Source organism: Euleptes europaea, chromosome 13 (assembly GCF_029931775.1).
Source record: "Euleptes europaea isolate rEulEur1 chromosome 13, rEulEur1.hap1, whole genome shotgun sequence".
NCBI lineage: Eukaryota > Metazoa > Chordata > Lepidosauria > Squamata > Sphaerodactylidae > Euleptes > Euleptes europaea.
The window spans coordinates 39,643,588-39,661,997 of NC_079324.1; positions in this window are offsets into that span (position 1 = coordinate 39,643,588).

Consider the following 18,410-nt stretch of genomic DNA (forward strand, 5'->3'; position numbering starts at 1 on the left):
AAGAGGTTGCCTAGGGGACTCCGGTTCACCAGGAAGAAGGAATGTCCTCTTATTGGCTCACCTTGCAGGGCGCTCCATCGGCAAGCTTCAGCTCTCAAAAGCTTGTGTAGTCTCACACTTCAGGCTGCGTTCTGGCCTCAATAACGTTGCTCTTCCGGTGTTTCGTTGAAAGTGTGAAAATACAAGTTCAGCTGAGTATAGTGTCCTCTAATCCTGGGTATAGCCTCCTCTAATCCTGCTTGGTTGGCAGGACAGCCATCCCACAATGTCCTAGGCAGGCCATTGCTCCACCGTACCTGCTCTGCCAGTAGGTGATGGACCTACAATCAGCCACCCTGTGATAAGTGGGGCCAGTGTGTGTTTTGTCAGCCCCTTGCAATATAAGCAGCATCGCCCAACTCCCAAGCTGCCAATTTAGAAGGCTTTAAGAGTGGAGTGGACATGTTCATGGAGGAGAGGGCTATTCATGGCTACTAGTTAAAATGGCTGCTGGTCATGAGGCATACCTATTTGCTCCAGGATCAGTGGAGCATGTTGAATATATTAGGTGCTGTGAAACACAGACAGGAGAATGCTGCTGCAGTCATCTTGTTTGTGGGCTTCCTAGAGGCACCAGGTTGGCCACTGTGTGAACAGGCTGCTGGACTTGATGGGCCTTGGTCTGATCCAGCATGGCTTTACTTATGTTCTTATGTTCCCTGTATTACAATCAAGAGAGGAATGTCAGCATCATTGTGAGTTTGTCTGAGGACCTCTCAGCACTTGAACAGTGGGCAAAGGAGGTCCGGCAACCCCCATTCCCCCCTCCCCCAGTTAGACAATCAATGTATTTGCTCTTTGAGGGAACCTGGACTGAAGCCAGGGTGCCCCATGGCCTCTGGGCTGGAGCATGGCCTAATCCCTCGCCTAGTCTGAAGCATTTGAAGCAAGTGTCTTTCTTGGGGAGGGAAACAGTCAGATTGTCCATCTTTGTGTGCCTTGTTATGACAGCTGCTTTCAAGGCAATGTGGATGGAACGCAGGATTTAATGCATTCCTTCACTTCCTGTGAACAAATATTTGTGAAGGCAATTTCCATAAAGTATGTTTAATTGGGCCAACTGCTGGTGGTGAAAGGATACCAGACTGCAAGATGAATAACAGATTTGCTCTTCAGAGCTCTAGCAAAGGTGAAAGGAAACTTTGGTTGCTTCAATAAAGTCTGTTTTGTCATTCAGTGTGTGTGTGTGAGAGAGAGACTTACAGGAGAAACTGCTATGGATCTTAAGAATGCAGATAAGTGTGTATATGTCTGTGTGTGTGTGTGGGGGGGGGGGCGCAAACAGCCTTCTGGTGTGAAACCCTCCCCCCACACACCAGAAAAGGCAGGAGCATTTGCCCCTCTGTCCCCCTCTCAGATCAGCCAATATTGTCCAGAACACAGTGTATGAGAATCCTTTTTGACAACCCAAGAACTTGGATGCAGTAAGAAAGCGTCTTTTTCATCAGGCAGAAGGGAAAGACTGGCCATTTTCAGTTGCAGGGAACACAAAAGCCACATGATACCAACCAAAATAACACAGAACAGTGCACAAGTTTTTGAGTTCTCCAGAATTCTTCATCAGGATGGATGTTAAACAACAAATATTGAGGGGGGGGGGCACACAGATACTTCAGGCTGATTGCCTGCATCCTGCATAGAATGACAGTCAGATCTCAAGAGAAAATGGGGATGGGTGGATCTGGCATCAGTTTACACTTCTGGTCTTTTGGGAAAAAGAAGGGAGAAAGGCAGCCTCCAAGGGAAAATACACAAAAAACAAAACAAAAAAACAACAACAGAGAAAATAAAATACCTTCCACGCAGATAAAACACTTTCTTTTCCCCTCTACACATACTCTAAACATGCTTAATGCCTCAACATCACGAATTAGCTCCCCCACACATTCATGTTTGAAGGACGAAAAAGGAAAAGAGAAAAATCATCTGGAAGAACAACGGGGGGCGGGGCTGGAATAAGAAACGCCAGGGGGGATCGGGCTGCTTTTCACCTTAACCCTTGGGGGGGGGGTGCAATTGCTGTTTGTTCCCACTGCAAGGCTAAAATTAGCGGACGACAACGAAAAAAAATCATCTGTCACTTGGGCAGTGGACACGGATGCCTCTCCGCTTGCAGCGGCGGCTCAAGGTGAGAATGCTGATGAGCGAAGCGAGGCTGTGCTCCCCTCTGGCTATGTTTGGGGCAGGGTATTCCCCCCCCCTTTTTTTGTCTGCAGAGGGGCAAAGTGGCAGCTCTGCCTTCGCAGCGCTGGCAACGAGAAAGGTGCAGTCAGCAGACATTTGCCCAGACTCCTCTTCTGTAACCCGCTGAGGAGGACTCCTCTAAACTGCTGAGCGTGGCACAGAGCAAGGACTGGGCAGCCCGTCTCCTGCTCTGCGCTGTCCAGCTGCTGAACAGACGCTCTCCTCCAGATCTCACCATCCTGCTCAGCAGCCTATTTGCATGACTGCCCTAGTGTCAACAGAGTTCTGTCGCCGTTGATTTCCCACTGTGGTGGGTTGCATGTGTGCATCCGTCCACCTCCAAGTGCAGGTTTCTGGTGTGCAAGCATAAAATGTCACTTTTAAAGCCTTTCCTGGGGTGCTAAAGGCGGGACCCCACATGTGAATAGCAGGCGATGGCCACATCAAACTTGCTACAGCTTGGGAATCAAAGCAGACAGACTTATTAATTTCAACCGGTTGAAATTAAATCAAAAGAGTTTCCATCTAGACATTAGGAAGAATTTTCTAACAGAGCGGTTCCTCAGTGGAACAGGCTTCCTTGGGAGGTGGTAAGCTCTCCTTCCCTGGAGGTTTTTAAGAGGTTAGATGGCCTTCTGTCAGCAATGTTGATTCTATGACCTTAAGCAGATGATAAGAGGGAGGGCATCCTGGCCATCTCCTGGGCATGGAGTAGGGGTCACTGGCGGTGTGTGTGGGGGTAGTTGTGAATTTCCTGCATTGTGCAGGGGGTTGGACTAGATGACCCTGGTGATCCCTTCCAGCTCTATGATTCTATGATTCTACGATTATGTGCTCCATGGTACTCTAAACAAACTATTTCTATTTGAGAAAGAGGTAGCTTTGTGAGAAGAGGGAAGGAGAATCTTTCATTCTCAGAGTAAGGACTGAAGCCCTCCGCCCAAAACCCCAGAATTTCCATCCATGTCTTCCACATCAAGTAAAAATATTAAAAAGGCAGAGACCGTTCATCTCCAAGATCTTCCTGGTAACAGTGACTGTAGAAAAGGCATTTGTCATGTTCAGTAGAAATCCATCAAGTATGGAAAGGCCATTCCCCGTGTAGAATGGGGAAAATGATGATGGAGAGAAATGCCCACTGGATTTTTTGCAGACACAGCTGGGAGAAAAGCAAAGATGTTACCTTAACAGGTTAAATGTGTTGTGGATGTCTCACAAGACGCCTGTTTATTTTTACCCACTTTGAAGTACTGCTTAGGTCTTTATTTAGAAAACTCAGCTTTTCAGGAGTTTAATTGTTCATCCCCTTCAAACTGAGTTTGATGCAAAATTTATCAAGCTAGTTTAAATATAGACATGTAGAGCATCCACTGCCAGGCTCACAGCCATTCAAAATCACTGTGTTTCCATGTCATTTCAACTTTAGGAAAGTAACACTTGGGGAAGTGGTTGATGCAGTCAGAAATTCTGGGGACAACAATGCTCACTTCCTCCACCCCTGCCCACCGCAGACTTCACTCCGTTTTTGAATTACTTAAGTGTCCATGGGCTAAATGATGGGTAGAAGTAGTTGGGGAAGGAAGTCTGATAAAACCAGGGTGGGGCTCTTGAAACCCTGATCTCTGTGGGGATTCTGGCATTTCTATCATTGAGAAAAAGGATGCTCAAAGCAGCTAACCAAAGCCATCAAATAAAAGTAGACCAGAAACCCAGGGAGTGTGTTTTGATCAAGGGTTCCTGAACTATGGATCCCCAAGACCATAAGAACAGCTCTGAACACATGAAGCTGCCTTATACTGATTCAGACCTCTGGTCCATCAAAGTCAGTATTGTCTTCTCAGACCGGCAGTGGCTCTCCAGGGTCTCAGGCAGGGGTCTTTCCCATCACTTACCTGCCTAGTCTTTTTAATTGGAGATGCCGGGGATTGAACCTGGGACCTTCTGCATGCCAAGCAGATGCTCTACCAGTGAGCCACAGCCCCTATGGTTCATCTAGACCAGTGGTTCATCTAGTCTAGCATCCTGTTTCACACTGTGGCCAACCTGTTGCCCTGGAGGGCCAAAAAAAGGGCACAGAGGCCGAGCCCTTCCCCCAATGTTACCTCCTGGCACTGGTATTCAGGTCCTGCCATTTTTTCATCTTTGAAGTGCTGACCAAAGTGCTATTGTCAGTTGCCTATTTGTTTTACAAACACTGTATGAAATGCTTACTTTCTCCTTTATAATGACCAATTCTCGGCTCCCCTGACCATTCTGCGTGCAAAGATTCTGCTCCGCAGACACCTTGGGAGTCTCCCTTTGTCCCCACCCCAACCCCCATTACATGCCAGTGCATCTTTTGCATGGGACTGAGAACATAGCTTAACTTTAAGGTGCTTTTGAACACAAGAGACTTGGGCTGCTCTGCCTGGCATCTGACATCTCCCCACATTGCAGTCATTACTGCTGGGAAAAGACTGTGAATATTTAATACGGAGGAAGAAGGGGAAAGTGATGAATGTCAAGGATCCTTCAACTAAAGATCAGGCTGCCATGGATACTGGTACCTGCTTACAGTTTTGGGGCAGGATTCTGCTCAGCTCCAGGCTGAAGGCAGCATGGTTTGCACCAGAGAAAGGATGAATACTCACTGTTTGTATTCCCTGTTAGGGGTACAGTGTGAATGCTAAATGTTATTGGTGATTCTTTGTCTGGAGCAGTTGGTGGCAGTTCTTCCAGAATAATTAACCTGGACACCGTGCAAGTATATGCCCACACACTGGGGATCAAAGGGACAGACCTGCTGCCCCACCCCTAGAGAGGACTGCGTTCCACAACTCCCTGACGTTGGTGAGTGTTTGGTTTGTGACCTTGTCTTTCAGGACTGCTGCACATAGTCAGCTAGCTGAGATGCAAAGCTACAAGGACCAGCTCTTCTCTCCTGCCATTGTTGCATTAAAATAAGATCTAAGTTTTGCCTCAGGGTATTTAGAAGTACTTCTGATGTAGATATTAAAAAGACTATTGAGTGAAGTGATGAGCCAGAAGAGGCATTCATTCCTTATCTCATTATCAGGGTGTTTTTTTTTTTTAACCTCAGTGTTACAATGTGAAAGATGTAGCATCACGCTTAACACAGGAAAAAGAATTGAGAATGGAATAATTCTACTCTTCTATCTATCACTGTTTCATCCTGCCCTTTCTCCAAGGAGAGCCAGTGTGGTGTAGTGGTTAAGAGAGGTGGTTTGGAGTGGTGGGGTCTGCTCTGGAGAACCAGGCTCGATTCCCCACTCCTCCACATGAGCGGCGGAGGCTAATCTGGTGAATTGGATTTGTTTCCCCACTCCTACACACGAAGCCAGCTGGGTGACCTTGGGCAAGTCACAGCTCTGTTAGAGCTCTCTCAGCCTCACCTACTTCACAGGGTGTCTGTTGTGGGGAGGTTTGCTAGATGGGGAAGTCACTCTCTCTCAGCCCAACCTACCTCACAAAGAAGAAGAAGAAGAGTTGGTTTTTATATGCTGACTTTCTCTACCACTTAAGGAAGAATCAAACCAGCTTACAATCACCTTCCCTTCTTATCCCCACAACAGACACCCTGTGAGGTAGGTGGGGCTGAGAGAGCTCGAAGAGAGCTGTGACTAGCCCAAGGTCACCCAGCTGGCTTCATGTGGAGGAGTGGGGAATCAAACCTGGTTCTCCAGATAAGACTCTACCATTCCAAACCACCGCTCTTAACCACTACACCACGCTGGCTCAAAACAAACTTGTTGTGAGAGTAAAATGGAGGAGGGGAGACGGATGCCTTGAGGTCCCTGGAGAAAGTCTGGGATTTAAAAAGTGTGCTGAATAAATAATGAACTTCAACCCACAGTATCTACCATCCAGTATCCACCACCCAAATCTCAGCTCTCCAAACCTCTCTGACCTGCTGACTTACCTGTCACCAGCATAGCAGCCTGGGGGGGGGGGGGAACCCTTACTAAGATGAAGCAAAAACACTATGGCCCCGGTATGCTCCTAATGCCTGAGTTTAAAGGAGCTCTACCCAGACCTTTTACTCCTCCACAGTCTATAAAGCCCCTCAGGCAGCTGTGGAGCAAGGCAGGAGGAATGCGCATGAATTCAGCAATGAGCTCATCCTTCTTGGCTTTCCTCTTTCCACCACCTGTGAGGGAATCCCTGGGCAGGGCGAGAGACAGCCTTTCTTGTACAAAAGCCTATTTTCAGAAAAGGTGTGAAATTAACGTTGTAGAAAAAGCAACACTTGGAGCTACTTTCCTCCCCTGCCCCCCGCCTGTTCCTCTTGCTCTTTGCCTGTGCTGAGCTGCTGACTTTGTAGATTCCATAGCACTCTTCTCTACCCCCCCCCCCCCCCGCAAGCTTGCTGAGAATTAGCTGGACTCTGGCTCCCTTGTTCCACGAGACACCACACACAATGCTGCGCTAATGATAACGCATGATGATAATAAATAATACAAGTCTAAGACACTAATAAATAAGTCAGCAGTTGGCGGGATCATATCCCTGCTTTGCATTTCTCCAGCGGCGAAGCATCAGTGCCTGACAGCACTTCCCAGGCATTAAAACCCGAGGCCTCTCCAAACTGCAGGCAGAAGGAAGCAGGTGGCATGGCTCTCTGGTATCTGTCCCCCACAGACTGCAGATGTGTGCATACAAAACTTCAGTATTCGTTAAGTCTTGGGCTCTTCTCGCTGGGAATGAGGTGGTGAAGGGAGAGAGAGTCCTGTTGAAATCCGTGCCCCTCCTCCTAAATAGTTCCCGCAGCCATTGCCAGACTGAGGCCTGCTCCACCCGCCATCCTCACCAGGTTGTTTTTTAAATGGCACGTCTCTGAAAGGCTACAGGTTGGCTCTGCGAGGAGAGAGCAAGGTGAGACGAAGCAGTCATCCCAAACTGAATCCAATCTTTCTCTTCAACTCAGTGGCTCTTCTCCAGGGCTAAAAATATCCAGGTAGTTTATGTGGGAGCCAAGGAAGAGTTGCCTGCAGGCTCCAGTGAGCAGAAGCCAAGGAGACCAGCGGTGAGGTGGGTTGGCCTGGAGCCACTGCACACTCTGGACTTGAAAAGCCTCCACTGGCCCCATCAGGCCCCACCCTGGCTCTCTCGAGGTAGGAGAAGGCACTGGAGGGGAGTGTGCTGTGAAGCAGCAGCTAATGGGGGGCTTGTTCCGTTCACTGGGGGAGGAGGCTGAGGTGGCACCAGGGCTCCATCAGTCCTGGGATGGATCAAACTGTTAGTGGGAAACTAACACAACATACTAACACCCCACCTCAGTAGCTGGAATGCTGTTCTTGCATTTCCCTGGGCAAACAAAACATTTGCCTGGCTCATGTACTTGGTCCCTTTGGGGTCTGGACCTTCCAGGGAAGGGGGCTGTTGAGTCAGAGTTGAGGAGGGTAGACAAAAGTTTCCACAGCGTGGAAAGCAGAGCCAGTCAGGTGGGGCCTGACTTCAGCCCTGTTGCTTTTGGGTATCTTCTCGCCATACCTGACATCAAAAGTTTCAACTAGTTTTCCACCCTAAGTATTTACTGAGCTGACTTGATCAAATCCTCACTAAGACCCAATGGTGCCAGCATAACTTCCTCTCAGCCTAACGTACCTCACGGAGTTGTCGTGAGAATAAAATGGATGAGGGAAGACAATATTGTAAGCCTCCTCGGCTCCCCATTGGAGAGTATAAATATCTAAATAATAAATAATACACTCCATAGCTTTGTAACATGGATCAGTATTTGAATTCCATGCACAAGCATATATTGAACACATGGGAATGCCTTTTTCTGGGCTCATATATGTCTTGAAGGTAGCCACTTCACACGTTGATGTCTCAGGGGTCAAGGATTTCTACTCCCTAATCTCTGCTTTTGCTTCTTGCATCCTGCCTGCCTTTTGCTGCTTTAGGATTTTCCCACCCTGAGTTTTAATGAGAGCAGTTTGTTAAGCTAGGCTGTGAGGATGAATAATTCAGTGTAATGGGAAGCCCGAGAAAGAGAAAAGTCCACAGACTGTGGGAATAAGTGAGAACAGCTGCATCTCATTAGGGGGAGTGGAGAGAGGAAAAAAAGAGGAAGGAGGGATGGAAGCAGCCAATGCAGGTTGGAAGGGGGGGGCGGCATTGCAAGGGCTCCCTTTGGGTAGCCCTTTCCCTTTTTTGTCATCCAGGAAACCTTCCGGCCCTTTCACCACAACAAATCCCCTGTAATCTTTTAGCAATTGCTTTGTTCAGAGAAGATCTTTTATAATTGATGCCTTTTCGTCTGGATAACCTTGTTTTTATTCTCTGATCTGCAGTACTTTTTAAAAAAACTCAGTGGGCTTTTAAAAGATTAAGAGCCCTGGGGATAGAGGAGGGAATGGAGCAGGTGGGGAAGTGGAGAGGGAGGTTTGTTTTGGGGCTTTACTTGCAGTGATCTAAAAATACAGGGTTCTGGCTGAAGTGAGCTTCCCGCTGGAGATGGGACCTGGCAGCTGACCAGTTGTCTTTGGGACACCTCATTGTTGCCTACATTGCAAACATTGTTCGGAGTCGCATTCCCAACAGAGTCACCTTCCGCAAGATGGTAGCCAAAGACAAAAGCTATGGCTGGGTCTTGTTCTGCCTTGGCATGCCACATTCACCGTGAATCTACCACACAACAGCACTAGGGCCTCATTTGCAGACTTTGTCCCCAGGGCTGATCTTTGCACCTGCAAAAGTCATTGACGTAAAATGATGATGACTATCTGGGATAGTCAATCCCTGCTTTGAGCCAAGAGATGAATGAACCAGTTGGAAAGGCCCTCACAGCATAGAAGTTGTCCATTGGGAATAGGACACTTTTTCTAAAATGTATGCCTTTAATATATCCTAGGAAGATAATCCGTCATGAAGCAAGCCTCTCCCCATTCCCCTCCTCTCTCCATTCGTTTTAATCTTCCCAGCTCTGCAAACAGTCAAGGCAAGAGCAGTTGCTACTAACATAACTGCTTGACTATAGGAGCCTGAAGGCCTGCTGGTTGCCATGGTGATTAGTAGGCCCTAAGGATGAAGGAGCAGGGAGGGGAGGAGGTAGTGGTGGTGGGTTTTGTTTGCTGGTTTTGATAATGACTAACATTTTTTTGTTCAACTTCCTTCTCAGTCCAGATCATCAGCACCAAAGGACACCAGCAGCACAGTGGGAAATGGAGGTTTGGGGGAAAGGAAGGCTCACCTCCTGGGAGGGACCAGATGCAAAAAGGGAGACATACTTGGAAACCAGAGATGGTGTTTGACAAAAACTAGGCCCCTGACTCCTTCGCCTTCTCTGTCTGCCTCCACCCATATCTCATCTCCTCTCGCTTCCCATTATTATTGTGATGGCTGTGATCAATTTGTTTAATTAAAGGGGGAAATGGATCCCTCCTGCACAGAGATGCACATAAGAAAAACACAGGAAACTGGCAAAACCCAAGAGCAAGCAATGAAGTTGCTACAGTCAGGGGGGCACACTATTATTATTAACAGCCCCATACTCTGGTTCCTTCTTTTCTGTTGCACGGGGCAGGGAGGGACAATTGGCAGCCTGAGAGTTTCTCTAGCTTAGAAGAACTATTGTGAGTACATAATACCTCTACGTGGAGGTCCCAGTGCTCAAGCATTGGGGTGGCTAAGTGAGGCCGCAGGCTCGATATTCCAGAATGAGTTTCAAAGAGTCAGTCCCTTTTGGAATGAGTGGCTTACTGATTGGGAGTCAGGATGCTTTGGGTGTCTGTGGTTCTTCTGCCTCTGAAGAATCAGAGAGGGGTGGGATGAAATGAAGCTTCTCATCAGCCAACCCCTGCCAAAATATCCCTGAATGGCTGGCTGTTTTTTTTCCCCCCTCTTGAAAACTTATACCTCCTTCTTGATTAGGGTAGGCACCAAAAGGGCACCTAGTATGCATGCACACAGATGACACACTCTCAGATCACCTGCATCTGTGAGACTGGACCATCCAGCCCAATATCATCCCGCCATCATTGCTCGTGTTTCCTAATCTAACTCCCTTTCCCCTCCTGTTCTTTTGGCCATCCACCCAAAGTTGTGTGAAATTAATAGGTAAAGGGATATTTTGGAGGAGGGTAATGTTATTAATTGCCTATGGCTGAAAGCTTTGTCCTTTTCTGCATATCAACAAACTTGAATTTCAGCGAAACAAGTCACAGGAATGAAATATTTTTCTTCTCCATCCTTTTCCAGATTAAAACCTGCTCATGTAGGTCTTGTCTACTAACGCAGTGGACTGAAGTGGTAGAATATAGAGGTGGTACAATGTGAGGGAAGGAGGGGCATATTCTTAATGCCACCACCACATGTAAAACTCCTTTCCTCAAAAATTTTCACATCAGGGAGAAACCTGTTATCTTAGGCTTTTGTCTGTTTCCCACTAACAGTAACAAAGGGTGGCTGAGGGAGGGGACAGGTAGATGTTAGCAACTTTTTTCTGATTGGTCTGGCGGTGTAAATGTGACATAAGGAAGGATTTCCTCTGCTAGGCAATTGTTATGCTCTCTAGCTTTTCAGGCTCACGGATTGCTTGCTAGACCTGAGACAGGTGGCAGGGTAGCATGCAATCTGCAGGCCTAAAAGGCAAATCACTGCTGGTAAGAACCTTACCAGTGATATGAAAAGAAGAAGACAGCACACAGCTGGAGATTGGAATCCCAGGTGCAAACTGCAATGCTGAAACTTTGGAGGACAACGAAAAAACATCCCTCCGACATTTAAACTGAGATGATTTGGTCTGGAATTGCTGAGGGCGCATAGAAATTGAGCCCCCCCCCCACAATATTCTTCTCACTGACTCACAAATGATAGGTCTGGAGAGGCATTTCTGGGTCATGCAAATCCATCCTCTTCTGACTTCACAGGTCCTCCTGTCCATCCACTCTCCTTTTTTTAGTGTTGCCCCATCTCTATGTGACAGGCTTTGCACACACACACACCCACCAAGAAGAAGAGGAAAGAACTGGAGCAGTCAGAAAAAAGGCATCTGGACCAGATATTTGAGTGCCTTAAGTCATCCCTGTTTCCTACTGGGGTCCTCAGAAAAGATCATGCTGTGCAAACAAGAAGCCGCCCACATTGTTCATTTGGCAGGGGCTCTACAGAGCCGAATGAGGGCCGCTGCTGTGGTTTAATGGTTTGATGTTACCAAAAATAATGCTCAGGCTTCTTGAAAATCAGAACATAGAACTGGTTTCATCATCACAAACATCCCCAACTGGAGGAAACATTGACAAAAAAATTTTGCCTGACCAACAGAGCTGCTTTGTGAACACACACACATCCCCCCGGCAAATCCTGGCTCTTCTTTTTCTCCACAGGCTGAGCACACAATTAGAATGAGGCTTCTCTTGGGTCTCTGTAACTCACTGCATTCCCACAGTATTAAAGTTTCAGGAGCACAGATTGCACCAGAATGCCAGAGAGAGCATTCTCAGCCTGATTACACTGTGCAGATATACTTGAGGATAAAAGCTTGTGGCAAGTACTGTATCTGGCCAGCCTCTGTGATATTGTGCCCTGATTCTCACGTTAGGGGTGCCATCTAAAGCCACCATTATTTTCTGATACACCATAGTAACAATATAGTAAAAGAACCCCCCCTCCCAGAGAAGACAGATATTGACAATTGACAAGGGGGCTAGTTTTGAACTGAGTCAGTTATAGGAGGCTGAAGTTGGTTCCCAGTTCCCACTTGATTCCAAGTTCCCTATTCACATCTCCTAGTTCCTGAATTATATTGAGGACAGTTTAAAAGCTCTGCAGCCCAAAAGAAAGTTTGGATCACCACATATCATACATCCCCACATTCAGGGGACTGTGCCCTCTGATGGGGTGCATGCTGGGTCCTGGGCCAAAGTCCAGTTCTTGTGCCAGCTGCTCCCAAGTGGGGTGCCCCCAGGCATCCCCACACTCCAGAGACTGTCCCCTGCAAGAAGACATACAGTTGTGCCTGATCCAAACACTGGTTCTGGCATCACCAGCTTCTATTGGGAACCAACTTCAGCCTCCTGTCAGAGGACTCTAGTGGACTGGACTTCAAAAGAGATGAGTCTATGATGCTGGTCAAGTCAAGTGTGACTGCAGAGTCAGACTATGTAAAGAAATAAATCCTCTCCTTGAGTTTGCAAACATGGTACTTTGCGTCCATGGAAACAGGTACAGCTAAGCATCTCTGGCAGCCAGAATGGAAGGAAAGGGAATTTCTCAGGTTTAGAGGATAATGACATCCCAAACCAATGGGATTTTAAACTACAAGCTTTGGTTCTAATTTGAATTTGGAGCAATAGTTCACACAGAGGACATGGGAAGGACAAAGACATCTGATGAGGACAGTCTATCCCTGTGTCAAGGAGAGATGTTCAGGCATTCTTCCAAGGGGAATCTAAAAGGCACAGGAACAGAGAGTACAGAAGGGTCACCTTGACGGTTGCCCAAGCAAAAGCCAAGCATGCATTTCAAGCTTTTATAACCTTGCCAGGTCAGAGGGAACCAAGGGGGGTTCTTGGGAGGGTAGTCAACTTCTGGAGCAAGGATCTGTGACCTGTCATGGTTAAACAGCCACACATACTGTACATCAAAATTCAGAGCAAGAGATCAACAGAGAGTCTGTATAAGAAAATCCATTTGCGAAACTGAGACTATGTAACTTAACATCACTGATAAGTGACATGTGGGTATAGCCATGAAGTTTCTGCTGTCCAAACACTGGTTGTTTCTGGTCCTTCATTAGGAAATGGCACCCATAAGGTCTACCAATAAAAAATAAATATGCACAGGAGCACCATACACAATTGTCTCAGTGCACTGCTGTAAATCTGCGCATGGTTTGCACTTGGATCACTGGCAACTGTTCAATCTCCAGCTATTAGCTGGAGAGCTCCTGCTATTACAACTGATCTCCAGCCAACAGAGATCCACTCACCTAGAGAAAAAGGCCGCTTTAGCAATTGGACTCTATGGCATTGAAGTCCCTCCCCTCCCTAAACCCCACCCACCTCAGGCTCTGCCACAAAAACCTCCCACCAATGGCAAAGAGGGACCTGGTAACCCTAACTGCTCAACACTATCAGTTTCCTTTCTGTCAAGAATCTACAAGAAGCCCTTTAGTGCCATTAAAAAAACCTTAACCTGCTATTTCCTTCACATATAAAGGTATGATTTTCTTAATGTAAATACATGATTAATGGAGAGATATGATTTTCTTTCCCCAAAAACCATGTTTGGTTCTGTACTGAGCCACATGTGGCTCTAGAACAATAGATAACATCCTAGGCCTGGGAATGCTTTGGCCTGCTAACCAAGTGGCTCAACTAATGGGAACAGCATAGCAAAGATGCAAATGTTCCTGCTTCAAACCCTGGAAGCTCCTGACAATGGATATACAGCAGCTAAGTTATCATACATGTGTTGGTGCAGACTGGCTGTTACCATACCAAGCACAAACTTTCTTTCTTTCTTTAGCATGGCCTAAGATGGTCGTGTAGGTGCTGAGCACAAGTACTTCAGCTTGCCAAGCAGGCAAACAGCCCATGCACTGGAGGTTTCTGTCCCAGGCAATCAAGAAAAAGCATGACAGGAGTGTGTGTGACAGGCTGCCTGGCCCAATTACCAGGGAGCTGGTTCTATGGCCAGAGATGAGGAGTATGATCCTTGGCTATGATTTTCCCTCCGAGGTCTTTGCCTGCAACTAATTGGTGTGCAGGATGAAGCCCACCCACCCGTCCTTTGTCCTCTTCTCTCTGGATGACATGATCTTGATTAATGGAATAGAGAGAGGGAGGGATGTCCCAAGGAGGGAGAGGCACTCCGTGGAGGGAGCTGCACAGCAGTGGAGACCCTGGCAACTTACTGTTCAAGTCAAGCAGACTTTGCATGGCTCTTTCTCCCTTTGGTTGGCTTTCTTGCCTCCCTATAGGGGCTGCCCTTTCCTTTGTTTCTGAAATGCTGAGGCTGAGCTGGGGGTGGGACAGGCTCTATATCCACTCAAGGCAGCTCTTAGCTGCTGAGCCAGGGAGGGGGAAAGGGGGGGAGCTGAGGCCAGGGAGATGCTGGCCTCTGGATTCCTTTGATGGTATAGAAGGGCGACCATCCTTTCCTTCCCTCCTAGCTTGAGCTCCTAAAAGGAGAGCCAGAGTGGTGTAGTGGTTAAGAGTGGTGGAGTCTGATCTGGAGAACCAGGTTTGATTCCCCACTCCTACACACGAAGCCAGCTGGGTGACCTTGGGCTAGTCACACTCCCTCGGCCCCACCCACCTCACAGGGTGTCTGTTGTGGGGAGGGGAAGGGAAGATGAGTTTAAGCTGGTTTGAGTCTCCCTTAAGTGGTAGAGAAAGTCAGCATATGAAAACCAACTCTTCTTCTTCTTCCTCTTCCTCTTCTTCAGCTGGACCCAAGAGGGGACTCTCAGGGAGGTTATGAGAAATGGCACATCATCTTAATTATAATGAAAACAATGTAATTTAATAACTTTTTGAGTATCCACAGTGCCCCTTTGAGAGACGTGGAGGTCACAGCCAGGACAGTTTCTGATGCTTCCCTTGTTTCTTTTTCTTCCCTGCTAGCTGAGCCTAATCTTTGTATTATTTTGTCTGTGGGCAGATTTCGGGCAGCGGTGGATTCCATGCATGGATGGAAACAGAGGGTGATATTAGTAAGATTGAGAGTCAGCGCGGTGTAGTGGTTAAGAGCGGCGGACTCTAATCTGGAGGACCGGGTTTGATTCCCTGCTCCTCCCCATGAAGCCTGCTGGGTGACGTTGGGCCAGTCCCAGTCCCCTCAGAACTCTCTCAGCCCACACAGAGGCAGACAATGGCAAATCACCACTGAACATCTCTTGCCTTGGAAACCCTATGGAGTAGCCATAAGTCAGCTGTGACTTGACAGCACTTTGAGAGCCAGCATGGTGGAGTAGATAAGATGGTGGTTTGGAGCGGTGGAGTCTGATCTGGTGTTAGCTTCCCCACTCCTCCACATGAAGCCAGCTGGATGACCTTGGGCTAGTCATGCTCTCTCAGCCTCACCTACCTCACAGGGTGTCTGTTGTGGGGAGGGGAAGGGAAGGTGATTGGAAGCCGGTTTGATTCTCCCTTAAGTGGCAGAGAAAGTCGGCATATAAAAACCAACTCTTCTTCTTCTTCCCACCACCACCATTAGTAAGACTGGTTCTGTTCAACACCACTGGGTCCATGGATTGTTGAATAAAGCATCACATACATTATCTATTCCCTGCACAGCACCTGTCCCTTCCTTTCCCCCAAAAGAACAAAGTTGATGTTCCCTTGGAAGGCTTCCTTTCCCTCTCCTCCATCTCTCCTCTGTCCCGCTTAGCCTTCTTTCTCTAGCCCTGCCAAGGAGGCTGCCCCTGGGCCTTCCGTCTCTCACTCCTCTCTTCCTTATCTCCCTCCTGCTCCCCTGTCTGCAGCCTTATCTTCCATGTTCTCCCTTGTCTGCAGCCTTGTTCCTTCTCCTTCCTTGTTGCATATCTCCTCTTTCTGTCACCCTCCCTCTGCCTCACAAGTGGCTGAATCAGCAGGCAAAGCCATTTTCGCTCTCTTATCATGCCTCCTGCGCTAACTACAGCCAGAGGGTCACTTCGGGCTCCATGACAGGACCGTGATCATTAAAGTGACTGAAAGGAAGGGAGGGGAATTCCAGAAAGGGGAGGCCAGGTGACACGCTTCTTCTTCCAGTGAGCGTGGCATTTGTCACGCAGCAGCTTGCATGCATGAAATGACTTCTGCACATGGGCCCCAGCCTGAGAGGAGAAGAGTTGTCTGACTGAGTTGTCAGTGAGAGACTTTGGGAAACGGCAAATACCAAATCTAACCACACATAGGGTGGGTGTCCCAGAAGAAACACTGCCCATATTCCATTCACCAGAAAAAGCCAGGAATTTTTACTACATCCAAATTTAATGTTATTCATTGTTATGTTTGTCACCATTATTACAGAATCTAACAATACAAATCTGGATGAATATGCAGATTCATGGGCTAGAGAAAAACACACAGCATAAGAATGGAGTACCAAACAAACATATTCCATAAAGATGACAACAGAAAAAACTGAAATCTTTTGGCAAAGTCTCCCGATGCAGAACAAGTGGAACTAAGTTGGAGCTCTTGGGAATTATGAATAAATATGTCAGCATCCATGGAAAAGTAAGGTCCTAAATAATAATTCTATTTGAGTCTGAAATATAAATGCCAGTAGGATATTCATCAATTTTTATTACAAATAACATCAGCAACTTTCCCCCCTAGAGCACGGGTGGGGAACCTTTTTCCTGCCAAGGGCCATTTGCTCATTTATAACATCATTCTGGGGACATAATCAGGTGTAGATCTCCCGGCGCGGGGGGGGGGGGAGATGCTAGGGTTGCCAGGTCTCCAGCCACCACCTGGAGGTTGGCAACCACAGGGGAGGCCACGCAGAGAAGGCCTTGAGGGCATCCCCGCTCCCCCCTCCCAGGTGGGAGGGCAGCCAGCGGTGGGCCCCGAGCAAACGAGGTGCCAGGGGGGTGCGGCCCGCAGCTGATCCTCAGGGAAGGGAGGAAGGAAGGAAAACAGAGAAATGGAGGGGGGAGGACGGAAGGAGACAGACAAAGAAAGAGACAAGGGAGAGAGGGGGAGAAAGGAGAAAGAGTGACCGAAAAAGAGGAAGAAAAGAGAGAAAAGCCTTCCCACACACACACACACATACACACTCGCGCACGCCGGCCCCACGCAACCGGGCCCGAGGCTCCCCACCTCCCCCAATACACGCGGAAGCACACTCAGCCCCGCATGACCGGGACCCAGCCTCCACGCCCTCCCACCTCCCCACCCCGAGTCCACAAAGGGCCCTCCAAGCCCGATCGGCTCCCATGCGCATGTTCCGCCGCCGGCCTCAAGAGGGGCTTACAGTGTGCCGCGGCATTCCTGCACGCCGCAACTGTAGGGGGCAGCCTTGGGGGAAGCGTCCCTCCCCCTCCCCCTCCTCTCGCCGACTAACAGTTGACGAGAGGAGGTCCAAAGGGTGCCACAGCGCCCCCGCAATCCGTGGCCCCAGGAACACCCTTGGGGAGGGCCACACTGTGCTGTGCCTCCGTGGCTGGGCCCTGGAGTTCCCGAGGGCCACTGAAAATGTCCTCGGGGGCCGCATATGGCCCCCGGGCCGGATGTTCCCCATCCCTGCCCTAGAGCAACCACATATCAGTGGTTTAAATGATGAATGTGCAATCTGGTTCTTGGCCAAATAGGCATTGTCATGGGTGGGAAATGCAATATTGATGCAAAGGGAAAGGCAGAAGGAAACCCTTGGGAGGGTAAGTTGGCTACAGGATGAGAATGAAAACAGAGAAGGGAAATGGAGGAGAGATGATGGGCTAATAATATAACAAAAGAAGGAAAAGCAGATATAGGCTGGATAGCCAGGTCTGCACATCAATGATTCTGTCCATGGGTAAGGCCTGAAACAGAAGGTCAGGGGCAAAATCCCATGGGTGCATCCAAGGGCACCTACAGCCTGTATCTTTTAAAAAATTGGCAGAAAGAAAAAGCACTGATCTGGCCTTGTGCTTTTCTGGTAATGGAACCCAAAGCAACCCCCTAAACCAGCCCAGATATTTTCCTCCTGATTGGTTGGCAGCCCTGGATTTAGGACAAGATTAAGGAAACCAGAGGGCCTGCAGCCTGCACTTCTAATCCACAACATTCTTCAGGGCAGGAATAAGATGTTCTAGATTCCGATGTGCTTGTGCACCTCACCACAGTCTGCCTGCATTAAGGTTGCCAGGTCCCTCTTCGCCACTGGTGGGAGGTTTTGGGGGCAGAGCCTGAGGAGGGTGGGGTTTGGGGAGGGGAGGGACTTCAATGCTATAGAGTCCAATTGCCAAAGCTGCCATTTTCTCCAGGTGAACTGATCTCTATCGACTGAAATAGCAAGAGAACTCCTGCTACTACCTGGAGGTTAGTAATTCCCTAAGGAAATAATCTCAGTACACAGCCACCTGGTGGCTGTGTACTGAGATTATTTCCTTGGTGGCTGTGTACTGAGATTATTTCCTTGGTGGCTGTGTACTGAGATTATTTCCTTAGGGAATTACTAGCCATATATCAGTACACCTCCAATTACTAGCCATATATCAGTACACCTCCAGTTTATAGTACTACCTGGAGGTTGGCAACCCTAGCCTG